The sequence below is a fragment of the Anser brachyrhynchus genome (assembly GCF_964034855.1).
Source record: "Anser brachyrhynchus genome assembly, chromosome: Z".
NCBI lineage: Eukaryota > Metazoa > Chordata > Aves > Anseriformes > Anatidae > Anser > Anser brachyrhynchus.
In genome coordinates, this window is record NC_137697.1 from 76,452,154 (window position 1) to 76,475,810 (window position 23,657).

The window sequence follows — 23,657 nt, forward strand, 5'->3', positions numbered from 1 at the left end:
CCCCGCTATAAGCGCGGCGAGCGGCGGCCGGCCACGCCCCCTTCCGCCGTCGCCACGCCCCCTCCGCCAATCACCACGCCCCCCTCCCGCCGTCGCCACGCCCCCTCCGCCAATCACCACGCCCCCTTCTCTCCTAGCCCCGCCCCTTCCCCTATCACCCCGCCCCCCTCCCCACCCCCGCGCATGCGCGCCGCGCTCCCACCGCCCGTCCCCTTAGAGCGCGGCCGCCCCCAGAGGGCCGCGAGGGCCCCGCCGGGCCGGGCCCGGCCCCGCCGCCGGCGGTGGTTGCGCTGTGTGCGGGCGCCCCCGTGTGCCGCGGGGCGGCCGCGCAGCGCCGGGCTCCGCTCCCGGCAGCGCGGGGTGCGAAGGAGCGGCCGTGCGTGGCTGAGGAGCTGCGGCTGCCCCATCCCTGGCAGTGCCCAAGGCCAGGCTGGATGGGGCTGGGGGCAGCCTGGGCTGCGGGGAGGTGTCCCTGCCCATGGCAGGGGGTGGCGCTGGGTGGGCTTTAAGGGCCCTCCCAGCCCAAACCGTTCTGTGGTTCCATGTGGGATGTGGTCCAGGTGAGCTCAGACCATGCGCGAGCTTGTGGGTCGGCGTCTGGCATGTCAGATTTTACTGATCTGTGGACACTTGGGGGTTCCGCACACATGCCTCACCTCACGGCAGGCATCCTCTGCCAGATCCCGGACTGTGTTTCTGGAAGAAAATGCAGTGGGTGGTAAGCCTGCTTCTCAGAACGGCACCAGTAAATCCATCTTTCATTCTGACAGTGGGACAGCGAACAATTTGAGGGGCTGCAGGCATAGCCGAGCATTCTTGGATGTTTTTCTAAATATGTAGAACCAAGTCCGCTGAATTTAGTAGGGCATTTGGATACCCATGCTATGCTAAACTGTACAATCTTTGAAGCTGTCTAATTCCCGCATATTGCTATGCTGTTGTTCTGAGTTAATTAAAACATGTCCTGAGTGATCAGATGTGCTGATTTACATGAAAGTCGACCCAGTTTTCAAGACTAATTCTATTTTCCTCTTAAAGCTTGGTTAAAAAACCAACAGGCAGTATACATCAATTTCATATTCACTCTGTGCTATGCGCCCACAGCACCTGAGCTGAGCTCTGGTATGAAATAATGACCCAGTGCCCCAATAAAGACAATTCTGCTTTTGTTGTTGTTGTTACTGTTTTTTCTTTCTTTTTCGTTTTTCTTTCTCTTGTTCTTTCTTCTTTTTTCTTTTTTTTTCTTCTTTCTCCTTTTTCTTTCTTTGATTTTTCTCCTTTTTCTTTCTTTTTCCTTTCTCTTTAGTCTTTTTCTTTTTTTTTCCCTTTCCTTTCCTTTCCTTTCCTTTCCTTTCCTTTCCTTTCCTTTCCTTTCCTTTCCTTTCCTTTCCTTTCCTTTCCTTTCCTTTCCTTTCCTTTCCTTTCCTTTCCTTTCCTTTCCTTTCCTTTCCTTTCCTTTCCTTTCCTTTCCTTTCCTTTCCTTTCCTTTCCTTTCCTTTCCTTTCCTTTCCTTTCCTTTCCTTTCCTTTCCTTTCCTTTCCTTCTCTTTTTTCCTTTTTTGTCTTTCTCTTATTTTCTTTCTCATTTTCCTTTTTTGTCTCTTATTTTCTTTCTCGTTTTCCTTTTTCTTTCATTTCATATTATCTCTTCCCTAAAAACATGAGTCTCCTTCCTGCAGCCTCTCACCTCTGTGCCCTTTGAGGAAGGAGAACGGATTGGGACCAGCATTTGCAGTATCTCGTTTTGTTGGTTGTAGTAGGCACAGCTCTACACTCCTGAACTGACAGGATTTTATGAATCTAGTAGTTGTTGGTATGTGAAGTTAAAGCCTCAGATTCAGGAACTGCCTTGGCGAGGTACGAATCTCATCTCTAGCAGAGACCTTCAGAGCAGACAAGTCCAGGAATGAGCCAGTGAGGAGTTCACCAGCGTAGCTCAGCAATCGGAGCTCAAATGGATCGCTCGGTGGCATTGGCCTCGCACGCGTGTTCATTGTAAGACCTGACCTTAAACGTGCCTCACAAGTTCTGGGAGCTCAGGGTTCAGCACGGCAAGTCCAGCAGCACCTCTGCCCCCTACCCCTGCCCACCACCCCTTCCTTTCACCCCCAGGCTCCCCTCCCCGAGCCTGCCTCCAGCCGCCAGCCGTTCCTCCTGGCCGCCAGCCCGCTGCTGAGCCCTGCTCTCGGCTCACCTCCCACGCTTCCTCCTGCCCAGGTTGTCCCGACTCGCCTGGGCCCGTTTCTCACCAGAAATGCCACCCACCTTCTTGCTGCTCTCCTCGCCGGACCGAGGCGGGCTTGTTGCCAGCCACCTCGCACATCACCTTGCCGTGACGTGCGGTGGTGTGTAGCTTAAAGGTGTGGGGGGGACGCACGCGTTAACGCTCGGTTTGGTCAAGTGAGCACCGTGAGCAACAAAATTTAGATCAGCGCTTTTGCGGGATGATTGTGCAACTCGCGTGTGTTCATGCATTTCCCACTTCCCGTCAGAAGTCGTGCATACGTTCGGTCTGTGTAACTTTTTTTTTTCTTTTTTTCTTCTTTCCTTTTAAAGTCTTTGTGATATGACACTGTTCATTTCATCTCCCTCCAGGTAATGTGCATGTTTCCTGCCATCTGGTGGCAAATGTGCTGAACTGCCCGTGCTGCCAGCCCTGTGCCTCTGCGCTCCTGCAAGCCTGACATGCAGCAGGGAAGTGTTGGTGCCCTCCGCAAGCCATTTCCCCCAACTCAGCGCCCTGACACCCACTGAAATTCACTCCTGTGCTTCGACTTGCACAGCACCACCTCCTGCTTCCTGTCTTCCTGATGCAGATTGTCCCCTTTTCTCACTTTCAGCACCCACTTATTACACACAATCTAATTCCTGCCCACGCAGAATACTATCCACCCACATACCATGGTGAAAATACAACAGACCCCTGAATTTAAGCCCTCTGACTGTGGGCAACATATTCTAAAGCAGTTAAGAGACTTGGAATCCAAATCTTCTAGTGTTGCAAGACCTAAGTTAGACTTTCAAGACATATAGTTGCTTTTGAAAATGTTATATTAAACTCCTTGCTGTACATATAGCATTTGAAATATACCATCACTGAGAAAGAGTAGTATTTAAATTGGAATTAAAGTAACACTTCCTAAAAGCTGAATTAACACCAGCGTGAAATCAGGGCGATGACATCAAATCTTTATTTAAACCTGCTTTTATTTAAATGGAGAAGATGCCATGAAGTGTAACTAAAGTACATATTTAGCAGTTGCTCTCAGATGTTCAGTTAAGTGCATGTATTAGTGATTTTTCAGGATTCTTTTTCCCCAAATGAACTGTTCTTAGGCTAAATATCAAGTTTCACAGAACCTGAAAAAGGATTTTAAAAACTGAATGCAAAGATGATTGAGTCTCACTTCCTTAGATTAAGAATAGGCAGTGAAGACTTAAGTCTGTGCATTCTTAGATTGGTTATTATTTGTCAGGATCCCCCAAAACCTTTTATCAGGCCCTGTACATGACAGACTCAAATTGGCAAAGCTCAGGAGATCATCGCTTGTGGAGGTCGGCACTTCTCTCATGTTCTGAGTCTCTCGTGTCCAGCCAGAGGTCTGCTTTATCTTCAGCAAGTTTGAATGTCAGCTTCAAGTAAAAAATTTGCTTCTTCTGTCCCCATAATGTATGACTGATGAGGTGAATGTTCAAATTATAAGGCGTGTTTAAAACATGCACGGTATAAATCACAATAAAAAATGTCAGCAGTACAAAAAAAAAATAAATCGAACAACCTTTCTGCAGACAAATAACTTTATTTCCGACCTATCATCCTGAATTTCCTGAAGCCTAACACATGGGGTAATTATTATGAGTTATTAGTTGACTGTTCTCTGCTTTATTATTATTATTATTATTTGCTTGCTAAGTTATCTAGATGCTAAAGGAGCATAAAGTTTGAAAAAACAGGTTAAAATATATATTTTTTTTCTTTTCTGACAAAAAACAGGAAGGTGATACTTTTTTATCGGAGCCAGTAGCTCCAGGGAAGATGGCAATATTCCAGCCTCCATAAGGAGATAAAGATCAGACCTCACTTAACAAACCATTTCCTGAAACTAGCACGCTCTCCCTTGCCTGCCTTTTATTCTCTTTTTTTTTTTTTTTTTTCTTTCTCTGTGTGTTTGCATGTGTGGTGGAAAGAGGAAAGAAAAGTTTGTTAGAAAATTATAGAATGAAAGAAAAAAAAGTCCTGGCCTGCTGGGTAGGACAGACTGGATTCCTTGGGAATCTTCACTGGAAACTTGAAAATTCAGAATGATTTTAACATTGATATGAGAATATATTTTTACCAAAAATATGAGAACCATACATAATGTGATCCGTCTGAAATTAACTATTGTCATCCATGACTGCATGGTGTCTGTGTCTTCCTCTCTGTTTCTGAGCAGTTCACCTGTCAGACCTTACCTGGAGGGTTTTGCCATCCTGGGGGATTTTTGGCAGCACAAACCCGTGTTTATTTGCAGACTGCTGTGCAGGCCGAGATCCAGCAGAAGGATGTGGATGTACAAAGGGGCAGAATTTAGGACACCGTGTCCAAAATCAGTACCAGAAAAATTCTTGATGGGATTTTGCATATGCTCAACGCTGTCCCAGCCGTTGCATTGCCAGGGCTGAATGATTCACACTGACGACCACTGGAAATGTGAAAACAGGAACCATTCTGCCTTGGTGCCTTTCGTGCCTCTACCTGGTGTGAGTTCTGGCTCTGCCGCAGGTAAATCTGCATGGCTGGGTGTGGTGCTCAGTGATCCTGAGAATGGTCATTACTTTTTCTGAAAGCACAGCCAGGAAAGCTTGCAGTGCTCCTCTGAGTCAGAGATCGACACACTAGTGTTAATAGGAGGATCCGTAGTCATTTCCCATTTCCTCAGAGACCGCCCTGACTTTTTAGCCCCAGAACAGTTTCTTTATTTCATGCAGAGACTCAAAAAGAATTCAAAAACTGAGAAATTGCTCTTAGTGGCCTCGTTCCTGATCATCCTCAGTCCATACAAAAAAAAAAAAAAGAGGATGGTTCCTGAAGTTGAAGGAGTCAGAACTGAGAAGCAGCTTCCCTGGGCTGCATTCGTGTCCTTGCCGAAGAGGTTTTGTTGGTGGGATAGAGCACACGCAATTTGGAGCTGTAATGCCGAAAATCCCAATCTTTCTGTTTTCAGAAGGTGCCTATAGAGGTACTGAAAGTACTCACACTGAAACTGCACTTCTTCATTAGATTTTCTTTTGTCCTTGTTGTCTTAAAGACTTGTTAAATAACGATCTAGAGTAACTTAAGTTCTGAGGTGTATTTGCTGTCAAAGATAGAGCTGGAGTTACACGTTAGGCACATTTAAACTGAACGCTTGCGTGCTTTGCTTTGAGAATATAAGTGCTGAAGCTGTTAAACTGAGAAAACAAACACCTGAACACTGCCTGAAATTAATCCCTCCCGGAAAGCACATCCAAAGCCGAAGCCTGCAGCTGTAGTCAGTGAAACATCAGGATGTGCTTGAAACGCCTGCTTCAGAGATTGTGATGGACGGTCCAGCAGGGGCGAGAGCTGGGGCATGAGGCACGGGTTAGAAGGAGCACGGTCGTGCCCTGCACCTGGTTCTGTTTTCTTTTCCCCCTTGCGTAGGGATGTCTGTGTGCACCTGAAGTTTTGAGGCAACAGTGAAACCTCAGCAGAGCCGTGCCATAGCTGCGGAGCCTCCGTCGCTGGCTCAGACTTGTGGTTAAGTGTGAAAAAACATAAAGACAGCGCTCATTAAAAAACAGGGGCGTAGCTCCTCAGCACCCTGTTACTTTTTGTTGGTTTGTTTGTTGTTCCTAGCGAAAATTTCCTGGAAAGTCACTTGCACAGATGTGAGAAAAGGCAGAATTATGAAATCCTAGGAACGACTTAGCTGCAAAAATAAACAGGCCCATGAGCCGTACGGGGCACCCAGGAGGCAAAACGTGTTGTGCAGCTTTTCTGGTGAGGCTTGCCCACACGCTGCTGGGAACGCAGGGCTGGGCTTCGCGGCTGGCTCACGGTGACTCCGGGCTCCGCCATGCTTCCGTTGGTACTGCTTCTGCATCCTCTCTGTTCATGCCCATTTTTATTTATTTATTTATTTATTCAATTTGCAAGCAACTTCCAGAGAAGTATTGAAATAGATCTGACTCGTCAGGGTCCCTGTTCTATTTATTTATTTTATTTATTTATTTATTTATTTATTTATTTATTTTTCTCAGAGATTGGAGTGCCTTTCCCAACATCCAGTAGAAGTAATATATTTGGACATGAGCTCTAAAAATAAAAATAAAAATCAATCATCAATAAATGAGTGCATGGCTACAGTTATTTTTACTCTCACCTTTCGCTTGATTCATCAAAGGACACCACTGTGCTTGTCAGCTGCGTCTTTCAAAGCTGAAAGACACATACTGCAGTCTTATCTGTGGAAATAATCAGCAAGGACTGTAGGAGAGGCAGTAGCTTTTATTAGACTAATTTATCGTCTGAAAAAGAAAAATAAAAAAAAAACAAACCCAAACCCGACAAATACAGACTAGACCAGCCTTCAGCGCGCAGCTTTCAGCTCGGCTTCAGATCTTCACTTTCAGGAAGCCGGCTGCCCCAAGGCAAGCCGAGTTGTGTTTCAGGCTGTTATAAATTCAGCTTTCCGAGCTGCACTGGTGAGCGCACCCAGCCTGCCTCTGTTAGCCCGGCAGGCCTTTTCAGCGACAGCAGGAGAAGCCGCAGCGCTCCGTTAATTCCTGGCACCTTTTGTCCGGCGGAGGAGATGCACCTCACGGCTCCGCAGGTCAGCACGGTTAAACAGTGAGGGCTGACAGCTTGGCTGAGGGACGTAACCTGAAAACACATTACGTACGCCTGCAGAGTTATGCCAGCACGAGCTCTGGGTCGCGTAACAAGGATGTCTGTGGGCGCGTGTGTCAGGTTTGTTGCACATAGCGCAGCACCCAGCAACGTGCTGTGTGCTCCTGTGCTTCAGGCATTGCCCCATGGGGCGGAATGGATGGGGGGGGGTCCCAAAAATTGACTCATGTGTGAGATTTGGTACGTCTGCAGGCTGTTGTTGAGGGTGTTACTTCGCAGTTCCTTCTGGGCACCGTTTCAAAAAAACAGGGGAGTGGCCTTTATTGTTCTTTACTTTTGCTATTTTTATTAAACTTTCATTTTTATTTATTTACCTAAAGCCCCTATAAAAGCAGGAGGGGGTCATTTCCCTGGCACCCCAGCTCAAGCAGCTGTGCAGCAGCTGATTTGTGTCCTCAGCAGGCCCTGTGGGCTACCACAGGTCGCATTCAGGCACACTCAGCCTAGCCCTGCCTGCAGGTTTAGTTCTCAGATGCTAAAATTCTCCACATGTACTGTATTTGGGCCTGGCAGAATCCTGTCTGGATTCAATGCAGGAGCTAGGCATTTAAGTGAAACATCACAATATGTATTTAAATTTTCTCCCTGATTTTCCAGGAACTGCCGGGTTTTGCATTCTTCACTTTATTGGATTGCGTGTTTCGTGCTTGCTTGTGGTGACTCGTGCTTGCTCACAGCCATGCTGGGAGAAGTATGAAACTGAGAATATATATTATTTTAACCTGAAGAACACCCTCATTAAATGAACACCACTTTGATCAACACCCAAGACGATCTGAGCAATAGTGATCTAGATGAAGTCATACGCTGCAGCTAATCATGTCACTTTTTTGTTTTTCCCTCTTTCATTCCCCTTTCTGTCTGTGATGAAGATATGATTATTAAGTAATGGGGGAAACACTGCAGGCTTTCCTCTGATATTGTACTCCAGTAAATTAAGCCTTTCTCCCAGGTGTAGCCCCATACATTTCACTGAAATCACCAACACAGTGAGATGAAGAACATACAAAATCCAAACGAGTGAGTGTAGCTGAACGACATTTCTGCTGCCTGCTGCCTTTCCATCTACCATAGGTGATTGTTAAAAATAGCCATTGAAGAAGGAAAATGAATGTTAAGTTTTAATGACCCATACACCTGGCTGGGAAATTGACCAAGAAAAATTCTTCGTGCTGTGGCAAAGGGACACGCAGACGTACTTCTTGGATTGATAGCGACTGGCACACAGAAGGAGTCCCAAAAGAAGCAATGCTTCACCTATAGAGGTGTTGATTTATCCTTCAACAACAGCTTAGAAGTTTTTGCAGCTTCTCTGCTTAGGGAAGAAGCTTGCTACAGCATAACGTAAAGAGTTGTCAGTAGTTTTTATCTCTGAAACCGCTACTAATATCTTCGGAAAAGATTCACACAAAAAGCAGCAGAGCACGAACTTTAGGCAGAGATTGATTAAGAGGACGTTAAGGGCCCTCTGAGGTGCTGCAGTGCAGGGAATGCAATGCTGAGCAGCAGGATTATAGGAAACATGGCAAGCAGTGCTCTCATATTTTCATTCATTAGGGCCGATACCTCTCAGACTTTCATGCCCAAATTTCATCCCAGGGTTTGTTGGTGAGATTTATGTGGTTTAAGTAAAGTGGTTTAACACGCTAGTGCTGATGCAGCAACTTCACCAGTGACTCTTAGAAAGGACTACGAAGGGAGTAAGTTCCGTTCTCCTGCTGAGGAACTGGAGGAACACAAAGCATCCTAAATCATCCCACAGTTTTGAGGTGAGTTACGGATCCCCCTCTTCCAAAATCCTGCTCAGGGCCCCCATGATTATACAACAGCATCTCAAAGTCTCTGTGGGTGAGGAATAAAGAAAGCTAGCAAACTAATAATACAGCTGTTGTGCTAGTGAGTCCATCTCTAGCAGTCATGTACCATTAGCAATGACAAGTTGATAATCATTTATCTTTTTATCCCTTTTTATTCTTCTTACTTTTTCTTTTTAAAAAGCAAAAACTCCCTCAGCATTTTACTGCCACACAAAGAGAGGAAGTGTTAGCTGAGCAGAGGATCCAAGTGGCCCAGATTAATGTAGCATTAGAAAACTAAACGAACTTAATTAATGTAAAATGCAATTTAGTAGTTCAGCATGATGTCCTCCCTAGCAGATGTTGTATTTATTACAAAACTAATCCCCGGTGATAAAATGCTTAGTAAATATTATTTGCAACACTTGCAGAGGAACAAGGAGTCCTAGTGCCAGGACTTGGGCTGGCCAAGTTCATACATGTCATCGAGCAGTTGCAGAGCTGTTCCCTGACAGTTGCTGCAACTGCTTTACTTCTATGCACGACTCCATGTAGTTCTGCCTCAAAATAAAGCCTAGTTATCAAATTTTGCTTAAGTGAGCGAAAACTGAGAAAGTTCTGCAGATTTTCTTATCTATTAATGCAGGATTTTTGTGCTGATGGATTTTTTTTCTTATTATTAAACTTAAGTAGATTCCTTTTTAAGTGGTAATATACTTACCAAGTATTTCGTTGGTTCTTACCTATTAATGTGAGTAAAGCCATTATATAACCAAAATTATATATGTTTGATGGTACCGCAAGCAATGTGAGGAAATAAAACAACAAAAATAGCCACACAACAAAAAAATGAAGTGTGAAAGTGAGAATATATGTATATATTTTAACCTGAAGAATACCCTCATTAAATGAATACAATTTTGATCAATACCCAAGATGATGTGAGCAACACTGAAAAAAAGAAAAAAACCCAAAACCAAAAAAACACCACAAAACACATACACAGCAAACCAACAAAAAATTATCTGTAAGGAGAAAACAACAACAACAAAACGCAACCACTCACGGGTAATCTGATGATATATAGTAAAGTTCTGGTAAATAAAGGAGAGCAGCTAAAACAGGCAATATTGTGTATTGTAGATCCTAACGTTAGTCCTTACATCTAAAATCACTACAGAGTTCTTTGCACTACAGAGGAAAAAGCCGTAAAATCATCGTGATCTGAGCCACAGTGGTTAGTGTCATTGGTTTAAGCAAATTTGGGCAAACACTGAGAAGATAACTAAATAAAGAGAAAAAGAGTGAGGGTATAGTGGAAACTGGGGAGATTGGGAGATTGTTTTTTGTCGGTTCAGGTGAGCTATGCTGAGTACTTAGTATTTCTGGATGTACTCCTCTCTCACGGGCTGTTACCCTGCTGTTTCACTAATCTCCGTGCTGCAGTGTGTACTACTGCCACTTTCACTTCAGCCTTCTGCGATCTGCAAATAACACTTGAATTATGGAAGTGGATATTTTCCAGCATGTTTCTGCAGTAGAAAGGAAGGCAACAGTTAAACCGAACTTGAGCAAAGCATAAAAGCAAGCGCACAGCTCATTTTCTGGGGTTTATTGCCATCTGGTGGCTGATTGCTTGTATTTCAGAAGGAGAAATTCAGATTTTTCACATACTGTGCTGGTATTCACATAATCTCAAAAAAAAAAAAAAGCATAAAATCAGCAGCTGCATAAACAATGTTGTGTGTACGATGAGAGTAAGAGCAAAGCCCAGCTGACCACGATGCTGTGCAGTGTTGGGTATTTAGCCTTTGTGTGGTTTTTATCTGGGGACCTGGAGGCATAAGTGAATTAATTCCCTAGCATTGCAACACAGAGGCCACAAAAAAGAATTTCAGAGATCATACAATGAAAGGAGATACTTGAGATCCTCGAGATGGTCTTTTGCATATCTAATGCATGGAACTACTTTTAATTAGTTCCTTTTCTATGAAGGTAGTACAGGACAGGGTTGCACAAGCCCAGCTTGCATTTCTGCTTCCCTGTGTTTGGTTGCTATCCTCCACGCTACACTCCGGTGCTAATAATAGACACTATTCATTAAGCTCATTGATGTGTTTGTGTGTGTTACCTTGCTGCTTAGGTTCGTATTTAATTGTGCTGTTACCAGAAATGTAAGTTTCAGTGTAAGTAAAGGGTTCCCCTTGAGATTTCCATTTCATCCTACATAGGCAGAAAGGATGCCACTCTTGTACAATGACTTTTTTTTTTTTTTTTTTGGTGCCTTGTTAAAAGGTGCAGTCCACCTTTGTTATTGCATGTCTTGGTAAAATAAGATTCTTCAGGAAAATGTTCACCCTCATCAGGTTTTATGGAAGTATATTTTCGACAAGAAAAGGAAAAGGTCATTTCAACGCAAACCCAGAGAAAGTTGGGTGAGTTCCTGTGTTTGAACCCATGGACAGAGTCTTTTGGATGAAGATTTAACCCAACCTCCGGTCTAACAACAGCCCACCTCCTGGCAGTGGTAAGACAAACAAGGCAAAAACCCTTTTGAAGATGATCACAAATATAAACGTAGATTCAGAGTACTATTTGTATGGCTTTGATTTTCCTAAGGCAGCCCCTAGACACTTACACATCTTTTAGTGGATTATTTGCAATAAATCTTGGTGATGTGGGTGACTTCGGTCGGGAGGCAGAGCACCGGTGGTGCATCCTCAATGTGGGAGGGGGATTTGTGGGCCTCTGGTACCCGAAATGAGCAGCAGCCGTGGAGGAGAGCCCTGATCACCCTGGAGCTTCCTCGGTGGTGACACTGTGGCTGTTGTCTGCCAGGCTTTCCTTCAGATGATCTCTGGGAAGACTCTCACCTTTACTTCTGCTGATGTCTGCACTCTTTGGGACTTCAAGCCTCAGTTGCTGTGATCTTATTTTGTTTTCCAGATTGTCATCCACATTTCTCCAGTCTATACTGGGAAAAAAGTAATCTACGTCTGCCATTGTTATGAAGTCAAATCCTTTGAAAACACACATCTTGGTGTGCTCTAATTATCCATCACCAGAACAACAAAACATTTCAAACAGGCTTCTCCCTGCTAATTAAAGCAAAACAAAACATAAAATAACAAAACAAAACAAAACAAAACAAAACACACGGTCCTCCTAAAACACATTACTACCAGAAAATGTGCTATCTTCTTCCTTGCCACAAATTTCCTCTTATGTCATCTCATTTTAGACATAAGTAAAGAGAGCATCTGTGTATCTCTGAATGCTGTGAGCATCACTGCTTTGAAGCCTGGACTTCTGCCCCTGTGAGCAATCTGAGTAGGGCTCTGTGGACCTTGTTCATCCTTACGCAAAGCCTGAAATGCTCCCTTTCCACTGAAAATACATACATGTGCAAAGTGGTCTTTTGCCCTTACACTTACCTGGAATGCGTCTTGCCCAAACCCAGGAGTCCATAGGCTGCCTGCCATACACTGCAATGTCAGGTCTGAGAATTAGGATCTATGTTTCTGTTTCCAGGTCCTGCTGCTAATTGCAACAAGACGTTAGGCGAGGAAATTAAAGGGAACATTATGAAATAAAAAGCTTTGATAGCAGATAGGATAAAGTGAATTGTGTTCAGGGTTACACATGGTAAAGCTGGGGGCTGATGCCTGAAGCGACACATTTGGTAATAGACAATTGGTCCGTCACCAAGTATTGCAGTATATGCAATGCATAAAGTACTAAGATGTGAATTTACATATTGGCCCTTAACAAGAGGGTTGGCACATACCTCATGGCTTGATAACTGTAGATCTTTCCCTCGTGCTTTCTTCCTGCCCATCCTCTTCGTAATGCTCAGCATCAGGCTGGCGAGGGCAGGCGAGCTTCTAATAAATCTCGGTCAGGGAAAGCAATACTGATATTTCAGTCATATTGTCAATGCGGTCATGTTGTTGCATCCATTTGTATTCCTGGTGACTGTCAGGGTGTTGCCCGAGCAAGGACTGCAGAAGCTTTGAGCTTTAAAGAGACTGCAAAGCAGCAGCGTGGCAAGGTTCAGTGCCCCGGTCTGACCCTAGCACCTGGGGGTAACTTCCTGATTCCAACATTTGTTCAGGGTTTAGAAAATACAGGTGTGGACTGAGAGCTTAGTCAGGAGATGTGTGAGAACCAGCTGCCTGAGGAAGCCGTGTGAGCCTCACAGGAAGAGCTTGCAGCCTGAAGCTGGGCAGCGAGGGGAAGTTTGAGTATTAGTTTACATAGAACCCAAAATTTATGGTAGTTAGGGCCTAAGACTGAAGGGAAAAAAAATCCTTGGATAATGGGATGTGTGAAGAAACACTTTTCTAACGGCAGTCCTGTTTGAGGAATAGTTTTACTCCCTTGACAAACTGTTTTCGCAATGGGTGACAACGCTATCTGCTGCAGAATGAGTACAACTATAGTAGAGAGATAAAAAGGATTTTATGACCATTCAAGTAATAAAAACTGAGTTCTGTTTTTAAGATAAGAAATTATCAAAATATCTGTAGGCTAAAATTCTGCTGGACACAGAGAAGCTTCTAGTGCTTAGATTTCCAAAACTGCCAAGTGTCCAGTACGCTGTGGCTTTGTGGAAATCTTCTGGCTTAGCTTGAAGCATGAACTAGAAACCTTAATTGCAGGTGCTTTTGTCCTCTGGAATCACAGAATCATAGAATGGCTCGGGTTGGAAGGGACCTTAAAGCCCATCCAGCTCCAACCCCCCTGCCATGGGCAGGGATGCCACACACTAGATCAGGTTGACCAGGGCTTCAACCAACTTGGTCTTGAACAAAGGAAATGATCTTCTAAACTAGGTAGAAGTAACTTTCTATGTAGTCATCATATTCCATGAAATTATTTTTCCCCCCCACTTCTCTCCCAAAGCACTGAGTTTTGACAAATCTGGGGTACCAAAGTACTCAGGACATCTGACAAATACTTTGTCAATGCTTGCTGTGGAAGTAGCACGTCTGCTTGCACGCAGACTGCTTCATTGTGATCAGTTTTTAAGATGCATGTAGCTTTGGAGATGCACTGTGGTGGAAAAAAAAATAAAGGTATCTTTGTTCCTTACTGCTGATTCCAGCCAGGCTTATCAGAGCTGCACTGTAGCATCCCTTTGCTGACTGGGCGATTTGCTTTGCTTTTTTAATTCTGCTTAGGAGTAAGAGGTCTGAAACCCTTCTGCTGAAGGTGTGCCCTCCGGTTCCTCCAACCTCTAGGCTGAGAGCGTTGCAGCTCCCTGCAGGTGTGGTATGGGTGGCCCACGAGCAGAACACCAGGCACCCTGTGTTTGACAACAACTCCTCCTGCGCTTCTCGGAGCAGGTAGCAGAGTCCTCGTGGAAAGGTGTTAACCTCCCAGAGGTGTGGAGGGAGCTTGACCCCACCATCTTCTAGTGTGACCTGAGATTCTGCTTACTACCCTAAGTTCATAAGCAGATCCTCCACTACCAGTTGTAAAAATGGTAGTTGGTAACGTTAACTCTTGTTCCCAAACATCCACAGGAATCTGAAGTTGTGTGCATCCCTCACCAGTAATGGAAATCTTGGCTCCTACGCAGTAATGCTGGATCTAGGACTTTGTCCCTCTCTGCAGAAGTGATGGTGAGGTGAGATGCGTTTTGTACAGTTTACCTACAGAAATACATACAAATGCAAAAGGCAGTCTCAGCCTCTGAATGTTAATCTGATTTATTCTGTTCGCTAAATTAGACACACAGTACCTTCATCACGCTGATATTCACTTGATTCTTTATGTGGATTTGATATAGATACTATTTAGATAGCTAAGTTAAGTTTCTAGGTTCTGTTCATAAAAACAGATTGTCTTTTGGCAAACATAATAAAAACATAATTGCCTTTGGGGACATTTTGGAGCACCTGAGTTAGATTTCTAAATAAGACAATGAAGTGAAAAATGCATAAGTAGAAAACTGGAGCCTACAAAATATACTATGAAGATACAAAAATCTATTTTTTTTTCCCTGCTCTTTAAATATATGGAATGTGCAAGAAATTAGCTTTCAAACTTTGGATATTTCCAGGCTGTCACTCTGCTGGTCAGCAATACCCTTGCCACAGTATGAAAAGCAAAAGCCTTGGGTAAAATGCCAAGTTTTCTTTTCAGTGCTTCGTGTCCCTTTTATTTTTGCTCCCTGTGCAATCTAAACGAGGACTTTTGGTTGTGGGACATACGACTGTAATGAAGCCTCTCTGCAAAGCACACTGTCCTGTGTATGGAAGTCACAACAGAGTTGCAAAACCAAATACCTATGGCAGGAGCTATGATTTCAGTGAAATGTGTTTGCAATGTACATTGTGTCCTTTGAATGGAAATCGCAATATAAGGGCAAAAGCAAACACCTTGTTTTTGGAGCAAATAGTTTTAGATATCATCAGAGTCCCATAATACATGTCAGATTTTAGTTGTGCCTTTAGCCCAGTGTTGACAAGGTTCTGCCTAGTTTGTGCCTTTATTCTGTACAGCTAACAGTTAGCAACTACAAAAGCCAAAAATATTTTTCTTGCCCTCCCCTGGCACTTAATTTTCTGCATGGTCTTTCTGTCACCATTTCAGGAACCGATTCCCGTGCAGATGGCTTCTGCTTTGTCATTCTTCTGTCTGTCTTTCCTTCTGCTGTATCTTCAGCTGAGCACTTCAGTGTATGTTACCACAATTCGTTCCTGTTGTAAGGGCCTGGGATAACGCCAGTTTTTGTAAAATGGCCTTGTAAGTATTGCAACAGGAAAGAAGCTGTACAAAAACAAACGGATTCTGCCCTGGTCAATCAGGTTTGTCCCTCACTGGGTTTATAAGGATGATTTTTGAGGTTGCAGTATAAATGGACACAAATAAGTTTCAATTTTTGAAAGCTTAATGCATTGGAGTAGGTCTTTACCTCCATTGTATTTTCAATATGATTAAGGAAGTGGATACCTTGCTTATTTAAAACTAGTCCCATGACATACTCTTTGAAATTAATAGCACCGTCTGCTGATTTTAAAACGCCTTGCCCCCCAAAAAAATAATGCTACAGTAGGAGTGGACTTTGTACTAGTGTGAAGGAAACAGTGAGGTGTTTGCGATAGGTACCTGCAGCTGTAGGCACACACGTGTAATGTTTGCAAGGCCTATGTGCCCTATATTCTGCACTGGTATTCGGAGGCATTGGGTGGCCAGCACCACATAGTTATGGGTCAGTCCTGGACACGTGGCCTGGGGACAGTGCGTAATGTGGTGCTGCTGTCGATGTAGCAGCATGTATGTGTGATATATCGATTACAACAGCAAGCTCAGAGCGTGAATCATTTTGTTAGGGCTGAGGTATCTCATATTCCTCCCCACACGCACTGTCCTTGTTTGCTGTGTCAGCTGCCTCTGTCGTGCCAGCGGGGTTATCGGGTGCTTCTTTACCTTTTCTGTTTCATGACGCCCATGCATTTATTTGGTTATGGCTCCAGACCCTGTGGCTGCTGTAGGTGCTTTGGTTTACACGTGCTCTCCAGCTGTGCTGCTCCGAAGGCAAGGCCTCAAGGCCTGCTCCTGCGAGGGGGGCGCAGGGGGATTGCTTTCTGAGCAAGTTCCCCTGTCAATTTTGATTTGCAACAACTGTTTACGGCTTGCTTGTGTTGCAGAGATATCTATTCTTTTGAAGTTCAAGTACTGGTACTGGAGTCTTTCCATAACTTATTAACTAGATATTGACTTAATTATCAAGGTACCTTGAGTGTAGACATTTTTTTAATCACGGCTTGGGTTCAATGAAACACAGTGTTTACAACAGAAGTTCCCACAAGTGAGCCAGATGAAAGACACAGATAAAGAGTGTATTTCAAGAAGGTCTTTGGCTAGGATTTGAACTCATATCCTCTACAGAATAAATGCTTTTTTATTTATTTTAAATTTTAAACAACAACAACAACAACAAAAGAAGGCTTTATAAAGGCAGCTAAAAGGCATGGTTTATCGAACCATAGAGATAATGCTCAGTAAAAGACAATAGCAGAAGAGGAAGCAAGTGTAAAAGGAATTACAGCATCAGGTTGCTGTTCGGCCTAATTAAAGTTTTGAGTGTCACTTGTGTAGGCAGGCCACTCTTAACATTTCAGAAAATTTAAGAATGCAGCTCTTGAATCTCTGAAACAGAACTGGAAGTGGTGTGGGGAAGTTTTCAGCTGAAAGCTGTAGGTGGAAAGCACTAAAATGTTCATCTCCAGCAGCAAAGCCTTGCTCAACGGGCTCCTGTACAAGCACTGTAGCTGGCTGCCGATATTTGTTCAGAAGGCAAGGAGGAAAGAGGCAAGAAAAGCCTCACCAAGGGGCCAAACCTTCAGTGTCATATGTAGCACTAACATTACATATGCAGGCTGGGAGTGATAGGAGTTTGTGTGTGCGTATGCGACGGAATATGGCAGGAAAACAGATCCTGCTTTATTGCCAACCAGTTTTATTTTTTTTCAGGCAATGCTTCTTTCATGTTAATTAAACCAAAAGCTCATCAAGGGAAGAGACCATGATTCATCTGGTGTGTATACGACGAGGCTGTGAGTCTCAGTCTAGACTTGGGTATGGAGGAAGGATATATGTCTTGGTGCGTATGTTATTTTTATTTTACAGCTAGCAAAGTTCAATAATTCATTTACCTGTCAGCCTGATTTTTCCTTCAATGAACACCGATGTGCCTTTTCTTCCCTATTTTTGTTCTTTTGGGTGTAGTGTTTTCTGTCTAGATTGTCTCCTGGGACACATTTCTGTCTCTGCTTATCTTTTCATTTACAGTATTGTCTTCTGTTTTTCCCATTCACTTTTCTCCTCTGTTTATTTCTGATGTGGAACTTCCTCCGTGGCTTTTCTCCACCATTGTCACCTCTGTTCTCATTGTTTTTCTCTTTTTGTTTACCCTTTTGCTTTGTCTTTATCTTTTTCCATTCCTCCTCTCTCAACGCTATCGTCTCTCTGTCTGTCTGCCTGCTATACATCTGCTGTCACTTATTATCTTCCCATATGTTGTTTCTGGACTAAATCCAAGAAAGTTGCTCTGGTGCCACAGCAGTGAGAGCTGCAAGGCTTGACTTCTGTGTGCCTGCTGCAGGACAGCGAGCTGGTCCTTCATTAAGCCCAGGTGGGACATCGGCTGCACAGGAAAGGCCCAGGACGTCCCATGCTCTGAGCTGCCAACACAAGCTGGCAGGGACAGACTGAAACAGTAGGGTCTGGGATCTCAGACACAGCAGTGGGTTAGCTGCTTAACCCAGAGCTTACCCCAAATGATTATCTTTTTTCCTATTGGTGATATATTTTGTAAGCAAGGCAGAGCACACTGCTTTTAATTGGCAAGGGTAGTCCCTCCACGTATACCATGGCCATTTTACAGCACATGCCTCTTGACTTGGCCACAGTCCCCTCTGAAGATAGCCAGACTTGCAGCTCTCCCCTTCAGGTGAGAGTGTCTCTTGCTCCCTTTTGTCACCTGTGTATACAACAATTCAGGATTCGTTGGGCCAGGAGAGCTAGTACCAATCAGTAATGTAGAGGAGGGGTCTGATTGCTCCTCCAGACACTGCTTAGTTCGCATAGTTCTTAGTACATGGATAAAAGGATAGTTGGTTTAGATTAGGGAAGAGAGTTGTTTCTGACACGTGGAGGCAGAAGAGACCATGTGGCATGCTGCATTTAAATACGGGGCTTTTTCCTTTCCCCCTGCCACCACCCGTTGCATGAGAATTGCAGCAGTTTCAAAATATAATGCTTAATTTAAACATTATGCTTGTGTACAGGCTGTGATTCTGATACCATCACTCTTGTACTGAAATTTGTATCCAAATGCAATGAATTGAATAGAATTGCATAGAAGAGCTCTGTTCTTTTCGTTTTTTCTTTTTTTTCTTCCTTTTTTTTTTCTTTTTTTTTTTTCTTTCCTTTCTCCAAGGCAAGAAGCAACTGCAGTCAGCTGTTCACAGTTCCTTTATCCATTTGATTACAGTCAGGTATGTCATTCTTCACCAACAACAAAGCGTGCAATGGGCATTGGTATTCAGGAACCATCTGTGCCACCAGTGAAGGTTCAGCAGAGGGCATCCAAATTACTATGAGCTGGAGTCTTGGTTTCTTTTATGTAGAACAGGGTAGGTCATACTGATACCAGACACACATGTACCATTCCCCACAGGACCAGACAGAGAGCCAAAGATTTAAATTATTTACAAAATCAGCAATTCTTTATTCTTGCCTTAAAGATTTGAGGGGATGTGGGAGTGCACTAGCCAACTGTGCGACAGTTAATTCTTCTATTCCTTCTGTGTCTCTGAGGTAGGTCCTGTTCAGACCCTCCAAGCCAACTCCCAATCTGTATGCTGAAGGTCAGGGATGACAAACATGCTGATGTAGTCATATATGAAGTGGCCTTTTACAAGACAGCTAATTTCAAGTAAGCTTTAGAAAAAAATGGTACTTAGTATGATGGAGTCTGTTTTTTAAGAGTTGAAAGTAACATTTAGATATATGGTCTTAACACCTAGTTATCATGTAAGCAGAATTTCAGTTATACTAGTATATCCTCCTAAGAAATACTCCTATTAAAAACATTTTTAATTTTACAATAGAGCTCTATAAATGATTTTAAAATACTTATGCTTGTAAAATGAGCATTTTCCTGTCTGTTGGCTGCAGAATTACACTGCAGTGTTTTTAACTGAACTTTAAAAACCTAACAGTGAGTGTCCACTTTCTACCACCAAACTCTTTAATGTGTTAGTTTGTAGGCTTTTTGTGTTTGTTTGTTTTTTTATTTTAAGTTAAAATGCAGCCTTTGTGAGAGAAATCATAAATACATTTAGTATGTTATGAAATGCACTTTCATTGTAATATTATTCCATGGTCAAAATTTCTAAGCCTAATATGTAATGTAAGTTATATGTAAAATTAGTCATCCTATTAAGTGGATTGTGCTGCAGTGTGGTATCCCCTGGAGAGTCTGGATCAATCAGTTTTAATTATCAGTTGTCAGTTAGCCATTCAGCCTTCAGAAAAACTCAAGTCTCCACCCTCATCAACTTTTTCCTTTAGCATTAGCTCTAGTGTCTAACAGTCCTTACAGTTCTCATGAATTGGTATTTCAGTTGTAACCTCTTTAACTGCTAGTCTGTGATACTAGAAATGAATGTAGAACTAGTAGGTAAAAGCCACAGAGGAAATAAAGACTCCAAAGAAGCCCAAATTCCGTAAATATGTAGCAGATAATTTAATTGACTCTGAAGAAGAAAATTGTTTCTTTATGAAAGCAAGTGGTAATGAAGAAAAAGATCAGGACTAAAAGGTAAATTATTTTTTGTAAACTCCTAGGCAGGTGATCTGTGTTTTACACAGTACACATTTCAGTAAGGAAAAGTAGGCCAGTTAATAGACATAGCTAAAGCAGTTTGAACATTTTTGAAATAGTAGAACTGAAATCAACAAACTTCGTTTGAGTTCTTTTATCCACCTCTCACATAAGCAAAAACTGCTAAAGCATTTATAGCATATGTGAAGCTGCTAAGTGAACCCAAGGCTTGTGTATCCTTATTTTGAACAAGGCTGTAATTGTGGTCAGAGGTCCAAGAAAAAGGGAAGAAAGAATGTTAGGAAATATTAATATTAAGAAAAAGTACAGAAGTACAGTAAGAAAAAGAATATTAAGAAAAAGTACACCAAAAGATATTAAATTAAATTTGTAGGAGGAGACGAAAGGGTAGAAGAAAGTGTGAACAAATTGTGTGATTTCTGTTTCATAAGAATAAAAATAGACCATCTCTGAAAGGAAAATAAGTCCACGCTGACCTGCAAATGTCAGGCCCGTAAGAATATGCTAGACAAAGCACAGGCTGAGACTTAAGAAAAGTCTAGAAAATGTAGATGAAATGTGTTTTTTGAAGAGCAACATGAAGAGCTGTGTCCAGAGCAAAAAGTCTTGTGTTCATGCAGGGCTGCTAGGTTCACAGAAAACAAGAGCAAAAGTGTGCAGACAGGTATTTTATATGCCTAAAAAGGAACTGTTTATACTTAAAGAAACACATATTAAGCAGTAACTACAATACAGATGAAGGAAAATTCTTTGTGGGAATTGTCCAAGGATCAGTACAGGAGTAATAACCTGAATACGAACATCATCCTTATTAGTTATAGGTTGGGTATTGATACAGAACTTGGTGTGGAAACTGAAGATTTGATTGTTCAACAAAGTTGTTAAAGAAAAGACGTGCTGAATGCAAATGCTTGAAGTTAAGATCACACAATAGGAAAATCATTTACACTGTAAATGCATCAAAGTTATATGTAAAAAAAAAAGTATTGAAAAGATAATTTTTCAGTGTTTCATGAAATGGAGTACTTGAATACGAGGAAGCAGAATACTAGATTTTACTGTGAGTTAGTAAGCTCTTACTTCTGAGAAAATACAAACAAAGAAAAGCACAAACTAATTTTGCATCAGGAAGAGGAATCTACTTTACTATTACCGAGAGTTTTTATTTTATTTCCTTGGTTGCATGACAAAATGATAAAACACTGACTAGAGATTGATTTATATGCAGTGTATGTAGATATTGTAACATTAAGCCTGAATCTCTTGTAGCATTATATATGCTGGGATCACTGTCTGAAACATCATTAATGAAATTAGAAAATATGAAAATTAGAAAATTAGAAAATATGTTATTAGAGAATTAAGGTGTTAAATATGTTTTCATAGGTATTAAACCGCTATAAACTACTCTTGCATATTAGCGGTAGTATCAATAGATAGTAAGCTTCAATTTTGGGTTTATATATCCACTGTGTAATTGTGTTGTGGGAACTGGTGACACAGTTACTTATAAAAATCAGAGAATTTTGGATTCCTGTTTAATCTTGGTGAACAATTGGGCAGCACCATTTACTGTACATTCTCATCAACTGAAAAGGTGAAAAACTGAAAGGTTTTGAACATAAGTGCTTGACTAAATGGCTACTGATTTTTAAAAGTAGGAGTATTTTTTTTCTTTGCTACAAAAATAAAAGTTAAATCTCCTTTTTTTTTTTTTTTTCTCACAGGACATGTCCTAGAGCCTGTAGAACTGCAAATCCTACAGAACTGTAAAGTGTACAAAGGAGAAAAAAATTAAGGTGTCTCATAAATTGCTGCTTCTTCCTCTGAAGGGATAGTAAACCAAAACCTGACCTATAAAAACTTCTTCTAAAACAAGGAGGAAAAAACTTGGGTCTTGGGCCTCTTGAGTTCTTGAGATACAAGTGCCCAAGGAAGAGTCAATGATACAACATTAATTATAAGGACTGAGGGGCTGCAAATTTAGAAGAAAAAGGCAATAGGGAGAAGAAATATGTAAAAAAAAAAAGTATAAACAGCGCAGAAAATTATTTCCACAGGCACTATTGCAAAGTCATTTGCCAAGTAAATGTAAAAAATACTGAAAAGGAAATAACAGAAAGCAACAAAAGAAAAAATGCAGAGATTGTTTTCAAGACCTGAAAGAATAGTGCAAATTATAGGACAGATAAGAAATATTTTGCCTATGACAGGAGGTGTAGCATAAAAAGTTTTTACAAAAACAGCAGTAAGAAAGTAAGCAATAAGAAATGGAAGAGAATTATGTACTGCTTAAAGGGTTATCTCATATTGTTTCCATCAGATAGAAACAGTCCAAAGTTTGTTTTTTTTTTTTTTTTAAATTTTTATTTTTTTAAATCAACAGGATTTGAAACAATTGAGGATGTATTTGAGGTCTATGAAAGTGGGTGCTTTGTGATCATATGTTTTGTACTCAGAAGAAAGACTAAGCAGCAAAATGTGCCTTTTAAAAATTATTATTATTATTATTTAAAGGGAAATTGAAGACATGCCACTATTCCAGACATGTAGAATGTGGAGTGATTTTATGTGTATGATTTTTTACACCAGTCTGTAGTGGAAAAACTGTAACATAAAGACGAGAGACAATCAGATTCAAATGAAATACAAAGGATAATTTTCTCTTTTATTCAAACAATTATATCACAGCTAGATTTCTTTCTTTTTAATGACAATGCCTTTTTAAATATAGAGAAAAAGATCTGGACTTGTTAAAATCCTTAAAATTTATCTTTTGAAAAAAAATTTGATTTTTTTTTTTTCAGAAATAATCAAGCTTTCCAGATATTGATAACCTTTTTTTTTTTTTTTTTTTTTTAAATAGATATCCATGTGTATGTTAGCTTCCATTTATACACAGAAGGATGTATTTGCTAATATCTAGAATATAAAATTGTAAAGAAGGTTGTGGGATAAGAGAAATTCTGGCATACCTATTACATACAAAGAGACTGAAAAGACTGTTGATATTTTCAGTTTAGGGCCAAAAAGAGGGAAATTTATGAATTTTTAACGTGTTTTTGGCATCTCATAATTAATCTGGTGGCAAAGAGGATTAACTTCTTGTCTCATATGTTGTTGCAGTGAAAGTTAAAAATGCTCAACCGAACTTCCTTTCCTCTTCTACTTCTATTAAAATTACTCAAAATTACACGCACACACACAAATATTCTAGAATCTGATCTCATGCTAATCAATATTAGGAAACCTTGATAAGAGTATTTTGTCTTCGGCAGTTGTGGAACTGAAGGAGCACTCTGTTTCCCCAGAGGAGGCTTCTGTCGAGTTGAGACGGTCGAGGCTGCTCTGCTACTGGCAGAATTGCACATTATGGAAGGAGATTTTTCCTCTCATGACTTGAATTCTGTGTCCTTCATGCCAAAATATGAGGAAATACCCATGATATCATGAGATGAGCACAGCTTCTGTTGAAACCACCTGGGAATCAAAGTTTGTGAAACACAGAAAAGTATCTTGCAATTTAGCAAAAACTACTTATCAGTGGAAAAAACGTACATAAGTAGAACTGACTGGAGTTATGGCAA

At 41.7% G+C, this 23,657-nt stretch overlaps 2 long non-coding RNA genes across 3 annotated transcripts; both read left to right on the top strand.

Annotated features, from left to right (window-relative positions):
- Positions 1 to 194: 194 nt before the first annotated feature.
- LOC308185507 lies at positions 195 to 7,888 on the top strand. The gene is made up of 3 exons (XR_013943430.1): positions 195 to 560; positions 2,595 to 6,835; positions 7,510 to 7,888. It is a non-coding gene; the product is annotated as an uncharacterized lncRNA (long non-coding RNA).
- Positions 7,889 to 9,570: 1,682 nt separating this feature from the next.
- Positions 9,571 to 21,919, top strand: LOC308185506. Of its 2 annotated transcripts, XR_013943428.1 has the most exons (5): positions 9,571 to 11,235; positions 14,237 to 14,340; positions 17,193 to 17,322; positions 19,045 to 19,158; positions 21,798 to 21,919. It is a non-coding gene; the product is annotated as an uncharacterized lncRNA (long non-coding RNA). The 2 variants fall into 2 exon arrangements; XR_013943429.1 differs by lacking the exon at positions 14,237 to 14,340.
- Positions 21,920 to 23,657: the final 1,738 nt, after the last annotated feature.